The sequence below is a fragment of the Urocitellus parryii genome, chromosome 3 (genome assembly GCF_045843805.1).
Source record: "Urocitellus parryii isolate mUroPar1 chromosome 3, mUroPar1.hap1, whole genome shotgun sequence".
NCBI classification, from domain to species: Eukaryota; Metazoa; Chordata; class Mammalia; order Rodentia; family Sciuridae; genus Urocitellus; species Urocitellus parryii.
In genome coordinates, this window is record NC_135533.1 from 158,190,710 (window position 1) to 158,196,709 (window position 6,000).

The following is a 6,000-nucleotide window of genomic DNA, read 5'->3' on the forward strand; positions in this document are numbered from 1 at the left end:
TTGTAAGGACTCTAACACATAATGTTTTTTTTAAATGGATTTTTTAAGAGAGAGAGAGAGAAGAGAGAGAGAGAGAGAATTTTTTAATATTTATTTTTTAGTTTTTGGCAGACACAACATCTTTGTTTGTATGTGGTGCTGAGGATCGAACCTGGGCTGCACACATGCCAGATGAGCGCGCTACCACTTGAGCCACATCCCCAGTCCACACATAAGGTTTAAAAACTCCACTGTTCCCATCAGAGTCCTCCCAGTGGAGATAATTTGCACTTTGAGCAGGCTGTGAAATTCATCCAATTCCCTCTAGGATAGTTGATACTACATGTTAGGGCCAATTCCTAGGCCAGAATCTACTAAAGAAAAGAGAAATATCTGCCCCAGTATCTATGATTCCTTTGAATTTTTTATTATTAATTTTAAATTCCAGTAAAGTGCACTCCTGTTGCACCAATTGAGACCAGCACACTCTGTCTAGTGGTTTGGAAACTGAATTTACTTGTGGGTGTTCATCTGAATCACAGCGCAATAAATTTAATCAAGCAAATGCATCCTTTGGAGTAAGTTGTAGGGTATAATTGGACCTTACAGCAACCTGTAATTGTCCTTTAAAATTAGAATCTATTACTCCAGGTATTACTTCGATGGGCCCTTTAAAATTATTATGTCCCAAAATTAAACATATACTTTTTTCAAGGAGTGGTCCGAAAATCCCAGTAGGGATTTGTTTTGGCCCTGATTCTGGATTTAATTCAATTGTTATTGAGGGTCATAAGAAAACTATCTGTGATTTACGTTCCAATAGAAAGGGCAACCCGCCCTGGTCGGCACCATTGACGTCAAATTGTGCGACCTCTCCTTCAATTCCCCATTTCTTTGGTTGGTCCAGGTAGAGACTGATCAGAAGTTTTTTGATTTCTTGCCAAGAGAAAATGACTACAAGAAGGTGGGCTGATCAGTGCCATCATGATCCGCCACATGGGTTGAGTCCTGCAATATCCAATATCAACAGCAGAGGGAGCCCTGGACTTAAAATTATGAGTATGGCATTCCCTAGGGAAGTGGCCATTTCTACCGCAAAGAAAACACCTCCTGCGGGGTTTTTGTACTAAATCCTGTGGCTGTAAGTCTGTTTTAAGGTGGCAGTCAACATTACTCTTTTGTAGATGAGTGGAATCAATCTCAGAACACAAGTGGATAAACTCAGAAACTGTTCCTTTTTTTCCAATGGGGTCTGAGAACATCCTGTCAACATTTATTTGCATTTTCAAATGCCAATTGTTTAACAATAAATTCACAAGCCCCTGGGTCTCCTATGGAGTGGTTGGCCATCTGATACAGCCTTGCTATGAAATCAGAATAAGGTTCACTTGACCCTTGTTTAACTTTAGTTAGAACTAAATTAGACTGGTCTTTGGAAATTATCTGTTTCCAGGCATGTTTAGCACAGCCAGTTATCTGATCATACACCGCAAATTCATAATTTAACTGTCTTTCCAAATCAGCAAATTCACATGTTCCTAAAAGCATTTCTACTGGTGTCTGTAGATGCTGTCTCCTGTTTTTTCTGCTTGTTCAGCACAAAAATCAGACCAATAAGACCTCCAAAGCAAGAAATCTCCACCTCTCAGATAAGACCTGGCTAATGAAACTGAGTTGCTCGGTGGAAGCGGATGTGATGCTATAGTCTCAAGCAAATTTTGCACAAAAGGTGAATTGGGATCGTAAACCTCACAAGCACTCTTTAATTTTTCAATAGTCTTAAAAGGAACTATCGCATGAACGTGAACCCATTGATTTTGCTCATTAATCTGCTCAAAAACTGGGAAAACCTGAAAACTGCTCATGTCCTCCCCTGCCTCTTGTGCCTTCTTAATACCTCGCTGGAACAGGGTAAGAGAAGTCATTGTTAATTCAGAGTACCTGTTAAATTTTGTCCTTTTAGCAGATAATGGCTGAATTATAATAGCCTGGGCAGGCGGCATTAAACACAGTCTGTTAAAATTTCCCCGTAAGTCCTGAATTTCAATATCCGATTCCTCTTTCTCAGACTGCGACTTGTGGGAAGAATTTTTGCTATTGCCATTTTGAAATTGGGCTCCTAAGCCACGTGGTTAGTGTTTGTGTTAGGATAAGGGTTATTGTAAGGCCCAGGACTAGGTTTTTGTTTAGGTCTAGGACTAGAGATAAGGCTATATTTAGTATTAGCTTTAGGTCCAGGGCTAGTGTTATGTTTTAGTCTAGTGTTAGGTTCAGGTTTAAAACTAGGGTTTGTGTTAGGTTCAGAATAAGAGTCAGGGTTAGCGTTCAGGTTTGGGATAGGATTAGAGCTAGAATGAGGGCTAGGGTCAGGACTATTAATAAGGTTAGGATTTTGGTTAGCCTAGGATTAGGCATAGGTCTAGGGCTACCATTAGGGTTAGGGTTATTCAGAGGGTAAGGGATAGCCTTAGAGCTAGGGTTAGGGCTAGAGTTAAGTTCAGAGTTAAATCTAGGTATAGGGCTCAGATGAGGGCTAGTTTTTGGGTTAGGGTTAGGGCTAATGATATGTCAATGGCTAATGTAAGAACTAGGATTACAATGAGGGTTAGTTTTAGGGTAAGGGTTAGTGGTAGGTCTAGTGATAGGGTTAGGTTTAAAGTTAGGTTGCTATTTAGTGCTAGGGTTAGTGTTAGGATATGAGTCAGGGTCAGACTTAGGGCTAGGACTCAAATTAGGAATACTTTTAGGTTTCAATTTAAGGTTAGGAGGATGTTTAGAGCTAGTTGAGCATTAGGATATGAGTCAGGGTCAGGGTTAGATTTAAAGTTAGGGTTAGGACTCGAATTAAAGGTATGGTTAGGTCTAGGTGTAGTGTTAGGTTTTGGTTTAAGTTAAGGCTTATGGATAGGGCTATTGCTCAGTTTGTATTACTGCTAGGGTTAGGGATAGGGCTAGTTTTACCATTAGCATTAGGGTTAGGGCTAGTTTTAGTGTTTGGCTTAGGCTTAGGTTTAGGGTTAGATTTCGAGTTAGGGTTAGATATAGGGTTAGGGTCAGGACTAAGGATAGGGAAAGGTTTAGGGCTAGGGTTAGGGTTATGATAATAGAAAGGCTTAGAACTATTGATAGGGATAGTGTGAGAGTTAGAGTTAGTCTTAGGGCTAGGATTAGGTTTAGGTTTAGGTATAAGTTAGCAGTATGGTCAGTGTTAGGTTTTGCTCTAGGTTTAGTGTCAGTTTTAGACCTAGGTTTTGTCTTAGGGTCAGAAGAAAGGTCAGGGTTAGCAAAAGGGTTTGGGATAGGATTAGAGCTAGAATGAGGGCTAGGGTAAGGACTATTAATAGGGTTAGGATTTTGGTTAGCCTAAGGATTAGGGATAGGTCTAGGTTTACCATTAGGGTTAGGATTTCACTTAGGGTAAGGGATAGGTTTAGAGCTAGGGTTACGGCTAGAGTTATGGTAGTGTTAGGGTTAAAGTTAGTTTTAGGGTTTGGATTAGGGCTAGTTTTGTGATATGTTTAGGACTATGGTTAGAGAAATCACTAATATTAGAACTAGGGTTACAATTAGGGTTAGTTTTAGGGTTAGGGTTAGGCATAGTTTTAGTGTTAGGGTTAAGTTTAAGTTTAGAGTGATATTTAGAACTAGGGTTAGTTTTAGGATATGAGTCAGAGTCAGGGTTAGGGTTAGGACTCAAATAAGGGCTAGGGTTACTGTTAAGTTTTGGTTTAAGCTTAGGACAGTGTTTCAAGCTAGGATGAGTTAAGCCTATGGGTCGGTTTCAGGTATACTTTTAAAGTTAGGGTAGGGCTCAAATTAAGGCTATGGTTAGGTCTAGGTGTAGTGTTAGGGTTTGGTTTAAGTTAGGTTTAGGTTTAGGGCTATTGCTCGTTTTTGTTTTACTGCTAGTGGTAGGTTTAGGGCTAGTATTATGATTAGATTTAGGATTAGGTTTAGTGTTAGTGTGAGGCATAGGCTTATGGTTAGGGCTAGGATTAAAGATTGGGCAAGGGTTAGGGCTAGGGTTAGGGTAATGTTAAGGGCTATGATTAGAACTTGTTATACGACTAGTGTGAGAATTATTGTTAGTCTTAGGGCTAAGGATAGGGTTAGGGTTAGGGATAGGGTTAAATTAGGGCTAGGATTAGGTGTATGATTAGTGTTCAGCTTAAGCATAGAATTAGGGTTAGATTTAGGATTTAGTTTAGGGTAAGCTAGGTTATTTGTAGAGGTAGGATGATGTTTAGAATAAGGATTAGGATTAGGGTTATGATTAAGGCTAGGTTTAGGGGTAGTATGAGTGTTAGGGTTTGTTTTAGGGTTAGGGCTAGGATTAGGAGTATGGCTAATTTCAAGTCTAGAATTATGTTTAATGATATTTTTAGGGTTAGGATTATGGGTACGTCTAGTGTAAGGTTTAGGTTTAGGGTTAGGGTCAGTTTTAGGGCTAGAGGTATTAAGGTGAAGGTCTAGGTTAGGGTTTGGAATAGGTTAAGGCTTAAAGTTGGGGGTTGAATTATCATAGGGTAAGGGTTTGTGTAATGATAGGCTTAGAATTAGGGTTCATGTTAGGTTTAGGGAAATAGATAGGTATAGGATTATAGATAGGGGTTAGTTAGGTTTAGGCCTAGGTTTAGCATTAGGTTTAGGGTTATTGTTATGGTAATGCATAGGGTTAGGGCTAGGGTTATGGTTATGAATAGGGCTAGGACGAGGTTTAGGGTTAGGGTTAGGGTTAAAGCTCAGATTAGGGCTCAGATTAGGGCTAGGATTTGGGTTAATTTAGTGCTAGGGATAGGATTACGGCTAATGTAAGTACAAGTGTTACAATTTGGGCTAATTTTAGGGATAAGATTAGGGCTAAGGTTACTGTTAGGGTTAGTGTTAGGATTAGGGTTTAGAGCTAGGATTAGTGTTAGTGTCAAAGTCAGTGTCAGGGTTAGTTGTAGGGTTTGGCTTAAAACTCAAATTAGGCCTCGGGTTAGGGGTAGGTGTATGGTTAGGGTTTGGTTTAGTTTATGGGTTAGGATTAGAGCTTATGGCTCAGTTTTTTTTAGTGCTAGGGCTAGGATTAGGGCTAGTTTTAGGATTAGTGTTAGGGTAAGGGCTAGTGTTAGGGTTAGGCTTAGGCTTTGGGTTAGGGTTAGATTTAGAGATAGAATATGATCTAAGGTTAGTGCTTGGGCTATGGATAGGGCAAGGGTTAGGACTAAGTTTAGGCCTAGGGTTGGGGTTACGTTAAGGGATGGGGTTAGAACTAGTGATAGGGCTAGTGTGAGAGTTAGATTAATTCTTAGATCTAGGGTTAGGGCTAGTTTTAAAGATAGGGTGAAATTAGGGCTAAGATTAAGGCTAGGGTTAGAATTGGGATTAGAGCTAGGGTTAGGGTTAAGGTTAGGACTAATCTAGGTTTAGGCTTGGATAAGTGCTGGATTTTTTTTTTTTTAGTGTTAGGGCTAGGAATAGGGCTAGGGCTAATTTCAGGTGTGGGGTTACTGTTGAGGAGAGGACAGTTTTAGGATTAGGTTTATGGCTAGGTCTAGTGTAAGGGTTAGGTTTATTGTTAAGGGTCAGGTTTAGAGCTAGGGGAATTATTAGGTCAGGATCAGGTTAGAGTTTGGTTGAGGTTAGGGTTTATGGTTAGGGTTCAAATAAGCATTAGTGTCAGGGTTAGGGTAATGATAGGTTTTTGTTTAGGGTTTAGGTTAGGTTTATGGTAATTGATAGGGTTAGGTTTAGCAATAGGGTTAGTGTTAGGCCTAGGGTTAGCATTAGGGTAATGGTTAGGATAATGGATAGGGTAAGAGTTAAAGTTAGGGCTAGGGTTTTGGTTAGGAATGGGTCTTTAGTTAGGGTTAGAGGTAAGGTTAGAACTAGGGTTAGTGTTAGGGTTATGTTTAGCATAAAGGTTAGGTTTTGAGCTAGGGTTAGGGCTAGGGCAAGGGTTAGGTTTAGAGTTAGGTCTAGGGATAAGATTAAAGTATGGTTAGGGTTAGGGTTGGATTAGCACTAGCATCATCA